Source organism: Saimiri boliviensis, chromosome 16 (assembly GCF_048565385.1).
Source record: "Saimiri boliviensis isolate mSaiBol1 chromosome 16, mSaiBol1.pri, whole genome shotgun sequence".
Lineage (NCBI taxonomy): Eukaryota > Metazoa > Chordata > Mammalia > Primates > Cebidae > Saimiri > Saimiri boliviensis.
Window position 1 is genome coordinate 276,232 of NC_133464.1, and position 9,705 is coordinate 285,936.

Below are 9,705 nucleotides of genomic sequence, written 5' to 3' on the forward strand. Positions count from 1 at the left end.
AATCAGTTGAAGCCGCCAAGTCACAGGCTTCAGAGAGAATAGATTGTAAATGTTTCTTATCAGACTTACAAAGGTGCCAGACTCAGTTAATTCTCTTTTGAATCTAGAGAAAAGACCTAGAAAAAGAAGGAGATTCTCTACAGAATGTACATTTTCCCCACAGAAGACAGCTTTGCAGGACCATTTCAAAATATGTCAAAGAAATATATTTTGGAGTAAAATCCTTATATTTCTTTTAAGGGCTGCTATCTATCATGTTGGTATCTTATTGCTACAAATAGTCTTTTCATCAGTCTTAAGGTCTCTATTTTAATGTTAATGCTAATCAACTGTGCCTGAGTTTCAAAGGGAGGAAGGTCTAACAAGGTATGTCTGATCCCCTCTTCCCACCATGGCCTGAACTGATTTGTCAGGTTAACTTAGGAATGCCCTTGCCTGAGAGAAGGTGTCTGTTTAGTTAGTTCAGGGGCTTAGAATTTTATTTTTAGGCAACATTCTGTATTAGTCTGCTCTTGCATTGCTATAAAGAAATACCCGAGATTTGGTAATTCATAAGAAAAGAGGTTAAATTGGCTCATGGAAGACTCTGCAGGAAGCATAGTAATTTCTGCTTCTGGGGAGGCCTCAGGAAACATAACCATGGAGGAAGGTGAAGGGGAAGCAGGCACATCTGACATGGCTGCAGCCGAAGGAAGTGAGAGTGGAGGAGGTACCACCCACTTTTAAGCAACCAGATCTCAGGAGAATTCACTACACAGTACCAAGGAGGGATGGTGCTAACCATTCATGAGATCTCTGCCCCATGATCCAGTCACTTCCTACCAGGCATTCACTCAAAAGTCCAATGTCCAAAACCCCATCTGAGACAAGGCAAGTCTCTTCCACCTATGAGCCTATAAAATGAAAACCAAATTGTTTACTTCCAAGATACAATGGAGGTAAGAGCATTGGGTAAAGATTCTGTGGGGAATCCATGAGCCCCACACATTGGGTGCCAGAATGTAGGGATGTGTGAGCCCCACGTTGGGCACCAGAATGTAAGGAGCCAGCCCTACATCACCCATGGGTACCCCAAGTTCGGTGGTGACAAAAGAATGAGAGAAAGACAGATTAAGTGAAAAAGTGGGACTGGGGGCCATCACTTCGTTACTCTGGAGGAAACAGTAAAGGCCCTGAGCTCTGATCATCCACACTATTAATCACAATCACTTTGATCTATAGGGTAGGGGCAGAGTGATGGTGGAGAGAATCAGTGAGCTGGAACTGCTGTTTCATCCTAAGGATTGATAACTAGGGCAGTTTGGGAGCTTCACAAAACAAGATCATGTGGTTGTCTTTAGCTTATTATCTATGTGCAGCTGATGGAACTCATGCCTTAAAAGGAGCCTGCAAGTCTGGCTACGTCACAGTGCTATGAAGGGGTTTTCTGTCCTTGAGCACAAAGTTTATGGTAACAGAGCCGAGGTCACCCTGCACCAGAACATGAGGCATGGAGATGCCTTCCTTCTCAGAGGCCTCCTGCAGCCTTCTGCAGTTTTGTTCCTTGTTTATATGCTACTCATAACAAATTTATGTAGGTACTCTGTAAGTCCTTTCTCCTTTGCATTGTTTCCCAACAGATTCCCATTTCAAGGAGAAATTGGCCAAAAGAAAGGGGCTGCAGGCCCCATCAGAGTCTGAAACCCAGCAGGGAAGTCATTAAATAGTAAAGCTCCAAGATAATTTCCTTTGACTCCATGTCTCACATCCAGGGCACACTGATGAAAGCGGTGAGCTCCCAAAGTCTCAGGCGGTTCTACGTCTGTGGCTTTGCAGGGCTCAGCCCCTGTGGCTGCTCTCATGGACTGTCATTGAGTGCCTGCAGGCTTTCTAGGTGCAGGGTGTAAACCAGGCGTCCCCAGACTTTTTACACAGGGGGCCAGTTCACTGTCCCTCAGACTGTTGGAGGGCCGCCACGTACTGTGCTCCTCTCACTGACCACCAATGAAAGAGGTGCCCCTTCCTGAAGTGCGGCGGGGGGGCGGATAAATGGCCTCAGGGGGCCGCATGCGGCCTGTAGGCCATAGTTTGGGGACGCCTGGTGTAAACGGTGGTGGATCCACCGTTCTGGGGGCTGGAGGATGGCAACCCTCCTCTCACAGTCCTCTAGGCAGTGCTCCAGAGGGACTGTGGGGCCTCCAATCCCACCTATCCCCGCTGCACTGCGTTAGTAGAGGTTCTTCATGAGGACTCTGTCCCTGGAGCAGCCTTTGGCCTGGACACCCAGGCATTCCCAGACATCCTCTGGAATCTAGGTGGAGGCTCCCGGGCCTCAACTCATGCACTCTGCATACCTGCAGTCTTAACACCATGTGAAAGCCACCAAGGCTTATAGTTTCCACCCTCTGAAGCAGTGACCTGAGCTGTACCTGGGCTCCTTTGAGCCACAGATGGAGCTGGAGCAGCCAGGATGCAGGAAGCAGTGTCCTGAGGCAGTTGAGTCAATAGGGCCCTGGGCCCAGCCCTTGAAACCATTCTTCACTCCTAGGCCTCTGAGCCTGTGGTGGGAGGGACTGCCATGAAGTTCTCTGAAATTCTCTGGAGTCCTTTTTCCTGTTGTCTTGGCTATCAGCACTTGGCTCCTATTTGCTTCTACAAATTTCTGCAGCTTGCTTGAATTTTTCCCCTGAAAATGGGCTTTTCTTTTCTACCACATGGGCAGGCTGGAAATTTTCCAAATGTTTAAGCTCTGCTTCCCTTTTAAATATGTTATAGTTTCAGATCATTTCTTTGCTCACGCATATGAGTAAAGGTTCTTAGAAGCAGCCAGGCAACATCTTGAAGCCTTTACTGCTTAGAAATTTCCTCTGCCAGGCTGGGCATGGTGGTTCATACCTGTAATCCCAGTACTTTGTAAAGCTGAGGTGGGCAGATCACCTGAGATCAGGAGTTCGAGATCAGCCTTGCCAACATGGTGAAACCCCATCTCTACAAAAATCAGCCAGATGTGGTGGGATGTGCCTGTAATCCCAGCTACTTGGGAGGCTGAGGCAGGAGAATCGGCTTGAACCCAGGAGGTGGAGGTGGTTGCAGTAAGCTGAGATTGCACCACTGCACTCTAGCCTGGGTGACAGAGTGAGATTCTGTCTCCAAAAAAAGAAAAGAAAAGAAAAAGAAATTTCCTCTGTCAGATACCCTGAATCATCACTCTCAAGCTCAACGTTTCAAAGATCCCTCGGGCAGGCGCACAGTGCTGCCAGGTTCTTTGCTAATGCATAACAAAAGTGACCTTTGCTTTAGTTCCTAGTAAGTTCCTCATCTCTATCTGAGACCTTGTCAGCCTGACTATCTCTCCATATCACTATCAGCATTTGGGTCAAAACAATTAAGGAAGTTTCAAAATTTCCCCTATCTTCTTGTCTTCTTCTGAGCCCCCCACACTCTTCCAAACTCTGCTCACTATCCAGTTCCAAAGCTGTTTCCACATTTTCAGGTATCTTTACAGGAATACCCCACTTCTCAGTACCAATTTTCTGTATTAGCCTGTTCTCACATTCCTGTAAAGAAACAGCTGAGGCTGGGCATGGTGGCTCACAACTGTAATCCCAGCACTTTGGGAGGCCAAGGTGGGTAGATCACCTGAGGTCAGGAGATCAAGACCAGCCTAGCCAACATGGTGAAACCCGATTTCTACTAAAAATACAAAAATTAGCTGGATGTGGTGGTGGACGCCTGTGATCCCAGCTACTCGGGAGGCTGAGGCAGGAGAAATCTGGGAGGTGGAGGTTGCAGTGAGCTGAGTTTGCATCCCTGCGCTCCAGCCTGGGCAAGAAGAGTGAAACTCTGTCTCAAAAAAAAAAAAAAAAAAAAAAAGAAAGAAAGAAAGAAAGAAAAAGAAACACCCGAGACTGGGTAATTTATAAGAAGAAAGGTTTACTTGGTTTACTGTTCTGCAGGCTGTACAGGAAGCATAGCTGCTTCTGCTTTTGGGACAGGTCTCAGGACACTTACAATCATGGTGAAGATGAAGGGGAAGCAGACACAACTTGCATGGCCAGAACGGGCGAAAGAGGGAGGGCAGGTGCCACGCACTTCTCAACAACCAGGTCTCCCAAGAACTCTCTCACCACACAGTGCAGAGTGGGGGGCGCTGCTAAAGCATTCATGAGAACCCACCCCGTGATGCAGTTACCTCCCACCAGGCCCCACCTCCAACCCCGGGGATTCTAATTCCACATGAGATTTGGTGGGGACACAGCTCCAAACCCTATCACATTCTGAGAGCATGACCTGGAAGGCCTATATTTGGTTAGATTTCTTGTGCCTTTTTCCTTCCTAAAACTATGATAACCTACAGCAAAATCATGTTCACTGAGCTTAGAATGATGCCCCGTAGGTTTGTCAACCTTAGATAACAAGATTCAGAAAATATGAGTTAGCATGGAGTTTATTTGAGCACAAGCCCTGAGGTTGGCCGCCTGGGAGCACAGATTCGGTTTCCCTGAGTACGCACCCATCAGCAACAGGTACCGGGGGTTTTTAAGGAGAAAAGAAGAGGCAGATCCTGAGTTGTTTACCAATAATTTACATTAAAACAACATAAGCTATTGATTGACTATACATTTTTCTTTGTCTCATAGACTCCAGGAACATGAAAATAATGGGTAACACAGCTGTCAGGAACAAAATGCCTGTAAACAATTGTCCCTGGGGCATGGGGAGCAGAATGACTGAAGTTGGTTCTACAGCCTTCAAATAGTTCAGACTGCTTTGAGCTATTTTTCTTTCCTCAGGTTAAACCTTCCATCACTGTATTTCCTCTAGCACACTTAGTAATTGGTTAAACTGGGCTCATAAATACATTACCTCACATGACAAAATGGACTTTGTAAGGGGTGATTAAATTAAGATGGGTTTTGTGGGTGGGCATGATGTCATCACAAGAGTTCTTACAAGTGAAAGAGGGAGGCAGGAGGCTCCGAGTCAGAGAGATTGGAAGATGCTATGCTGCTGGCTTTGACAATGGAGGAAGGAAGGGAGGAACAGTGAGCCGAGAGTGCAGTGGCCTCCAGAAGCTGGAAAAGGCCAGGGGTTGGATTTTCGCCTGGATGCCTCAGGAACACAGGGCTGCTGGCACGTTGATAGCAGAGACGCCTGTCAGGTAGTGATTGGAGGTCAGGAAACAGACTTAGAGCTCTGCCAAATGTGTCAATGCCCGAGGGTGGTTTGTCTAACAGAAGACATTCTGCTTATTTTCCTCTCCTTACATTCTCTCCCAGTATTTGTCCTTGCAAAAGAAGATAAAATTTCAGGACCCTCTAAATTTATTATAAGGGGGAAGTTAAGCCCTGGAGACTAAGTCACAGAGCATGTATTTGCAATTCCGCAATACTGAATTTTGTGAAATTGAGTATGTAAAAGTATTTGTTTTGTGGTTTTAAAAAAGTGTTCCTTCCTTAAACCCGTTCTTGAAATACAGTCAGGAAAACAAGACATGGATTTTCAGTATGATGAGAATACTAAAAGGGCCGAGCGGTTTCCCAGGAATTTAAATTGCTCTGGAAGGAAGACAGAAAATCACCCTTCTCACTGATTGGGAGTGAGGTGGTGCTATCGCCACAGGAGAGCCGTTTACAAAGTTGGAGAATTCTGTTGGCAGAAACTGCAAAATGTTGAGGCTTTGAAGGAACAAAAGCAATGATTAAGGAGTCAATGATCAGTAAACATGTCTCTGTTGTCATTTTACAAACAGTTCTCAAATTGGAAATTAACATCTATCCAAACGTCAAATCCTGACTTACTTTGTGTTTCTCCACACGCTGTGGCTGCCAGTCCGCTCTGGCGCTGCCTTAGAGACCTGCCTGTGGGGGCCACGTGGCTCTGATGAGTCGCGAGTGTCGCCTGCAGAGCTGGGCAGAGGGAACTCAGCACTAGCCCTTCCCCGCAGGGACATGAGGGCCACACCAACACTCTTTTTTTTTTTTTTGAGATGGAGTCTTGCTCTGTCTCCAGGCTGGAGTGCAGTGGCACAATCTCAGTTCACGGCAACCTCTGCCTCCCGGGTTCAAGCGATTCTCCTGCCTCAGCCTCCGGAGTAGCTGGGTCTACAGGCGTGTGCCACCACGGCCGGCTAATTTTTTATATTTTAGCAGAGATGGTGTTTCAGCATTTCAGCCAGGATGGGCTCAGTCTCCTGACCTTGTGATCCACCTGCCTCAGCCTCCCCAGGTGCTGGGATTACAGGCATGAGCCACAGTGCCTGGCCCACACACTCTTAAAAAGAAAAACCTTGTCGGTTAATATCTTTCCTCTGAATTAAGCTCCATCCAGGTAGAAAATGATTGATAAGTAAACATTTGTTAATTAAAATTGAGGCTTTCTGTTGGCTTATAAAGGTGAAGCTGTGTGGCACTTACCGATGTGGAAAGTAAGACCCAGCAAGGGTGACTTACCTAAGAAGTTCTCAAAGCCGCAACTGAAACCAAGGCACTGAGCTGACAATGGCATCCTGGGGGTCGTATCCATTTGTGACTATACCTGGGGTTTTGAGGCAAAAGCCGGCTGTGGGGACACCAAGCACCTCGGCCTGGGGCTTGCAGCTTCCCCACGCTCCCTGCCTCTTCAGAGACAAGCCCTCTGGGTGTCCTGATGGAGCTCTGCCAGTGCAGGGAAGCTCTGTGGGGTGAAGGGAAGCCTGGAGCGGGATCTGCCAGGCCCCATGCCCCCAGCAGCACCTCCTGCAACTGTAGTCGGAGGACTGAGAGGCTGCAGGACGCAAGCTGAGCCACCTGAACAGAGAACCCCCAGGTGCTGGACACCCTTTCTTCCCGGCATCCTGTCCTGCCGCCGGCCCCCGCTGCGGCTGCTCAGGACTGCTGTCCGCGGACCCCGTGGACATGAGGGTAGCAGCCAATTCAGAAATCATGTGACTTTGGCTGGTTATCTGATTATCTTTCTAATGTATCTAATTAATTGAATAATGCCCTGATTTTGTGTTAGGTGGATATGAACTTTGTCGGGAGCCATGAGAGTGTTCACTGGTCTCAAATTTGATGTCAAATTTTGGAAAGCACTTTCTAGTACCGGATGTTCTTCTGATTGACTCATTCATGTGAGCTTTGGTCCCCTGTGCCACTGTTCTGCCTGGAACAGGTGACAGTGTGCAGATTGTGGAGGGCCCTGCGAACGAGGCCACAGTGGCGGTTCTCAAAGGGAAGCCAAAATGGAACTGAAGGACGGTTTGGCCCAGCAGATAGGGAGAAAGCCCAGAGCATTCAGGGAATGAAAACAAACCTAGTTGGCTGGAACGCAGTGAATGAAGGCCCGTCAGATGAGTGAGGAAAAATAACCGCCTCTGGATCATTTACAATGCTTACAGCTGTTGCCCAGGGTCAAAAATATTTTATTTTTATTTTATTTATTTATTTTTTTGACATGGCGTTTTGCTTTTGTTGCCCAGGCTGGAGTGCAGTGGTGCAATCTCAGCTCATTGCAACCTCCACCTCCCGGGTTCGAGTAGAGATGGGGTTTCACCGTATTAGCCAGTATGGTCCCATCTCCCAACCTCGTGATCTGCCCTCCTTGGCCTCCCAGAATGCTGGGGCTACAGGTGTGAGCCACTGCACCCAGCCAAAAGTATTTTATTAACACACAGCTTGCCTATGCCAAGACATATTATCATTATCGTCTGAAACATTGAGCTTAGGATAATTTCTAAAAATGACAGCAGTGTATCACTGAAAAAAAGCATGGAATCATATAAACTGGAGATAAACACACACCACACACACCGCGCGACACACTGGTGCACACTCTGCGCAGACACACTACACACCATACACTAGTCCGCACACACCGTATACCACACATAACATACCACACACCACACACTAGTGCATTCATGCAACAGACATACCACACACACACCACACAGACACATCACACGCCACACACCCAACAGTCATACCCTGCACACACACCACACACACCACACAGACACAGCACATACCACACGCTAGTGCATTCACCCACAAACACCCAACACACACCACACACACCAGACACATCACACACCACACACTAGTGCACACAACACAGACCACAAACACACACCACAGGCTTCCTCCTCCCCAATACCACACACACATAACTATGCTTAAGAATTGTTGATTTCAGTGAATGCGGCACTTGGCGGCTGATTACATTCTTCTTGATCAGTCCTCCTTATTCTGGGTTACTTTGCATGTATTTGTTGAGAATTATACATTATTTTGTCATAATTTATGATTTGATGAAAATATTGGGATAAACATGAGAAAGAATAATAGGGGTGTTGGAAGCATGGGCTCCTTGAAATTTCCCCTCAGCCTTGTAGAAAATGAGAAAATTCCAAGTGTCTGGCTAATTTCCTCAGGCACCTCAGTCAGCAGCATGTTTTTTGTTTGTTTTTGTGACAAGATCTCCCTCAGTCACCCAGGCTGGAGTGCATTGGTGTGACCCCTGCTCACCGCAGCCTCGACCTCCCAGCCTCAAGCAATCCTCCCACCTCAGCCTCCTGAAGTAGCTGGGACCACAGGCACCGCCACGCCTGGCTAGTTTTTGTATGATTTGTAGAGACAGGGTCTCACTGTGCTGCCCAGGCTGGTCTTGAATTTCCAGACTCAAGCAATCCCTTGTCTCAGCCTCCCGAGGTCCTGACAGGTGTGAGCCAACAGCGTCTATGTCACAGGACTCAGAGACGTCCACTCTGGAGATCACCGCTAGTGGGCACCGTTTCTCCATGCGTGCAGGGGCTTTCCTCTGAGGTCCTTGTCAGGGATGACGTCTGGCCTGGTGCATTTTCATTCTTTGCAAGTCTCTGACCAGACATGCACTGGGCAGGTGAGGGACCCTGAATGTTGTTGAGGCCCAGACCTGAGAGCCAATGGGGCTTTACAGATGTATTCCCTAAGGGTTCCGTGTAAGGGGTTCTTCCCATTTCAGCCACTGTTTTGAGGGTCAGTACAATTTGTGGTTCCCCTTCCCCAGCCTGTGGGTTACATGAAAACTAAGTCGGGCCTTTAAAGAACTATTTCTTGTCTATGTAGTTTTAGGACAGTTTTAGTAATAGTTTAGTTACTGTTGAGGAGACAAGACAATTAAGCAAATATCCATGCAAGAAAAGTCCTAGTTGGTAAATACTGAAAGCTTCACAGCTACATGAGCAGAATGACATTTCACGAGTGGCTCCAGCCCAGTGTGGCAGGCACCAGTGCATCTCCGGACCCAAAAACCAGCTCAGTGTAATGTGGGACAGATGCCACACCCACCACCTGTGTCATGGGGCCCCGAAAACCAGCTGAGGGTGACATGGGCCTGTGTCAGTCTTGCCGGCTTTAATAACGTTTCAGTGTGTTCCCTATCAGACCCATGTGTGAACCCAGCTGTAGCTCACCAGAGTTTGCCTTCTCTGCTAAGCAAGTCTGACCTCCAGGCTTGACAACCATTTCTGGACCAGAGACGTTTCACAGTGTTGGCACCCAAAGGGCCTGGACTCCATCCGTTGACTGGGTGGCATTTCCAGAACACTGTCACATCCAGAACTCTCTCCATGTAGCACCCAGAGGGCCCTACATGCACCCCCTTCTCCCTTCTTCTCTCCCTCCTTTCCTTTCTTCCAAGAGGAAGGACATCACCCTTGTATCATGGCCTCGTTCTTCTCTGAGACAGATGAGGTCTGGGAGTCCT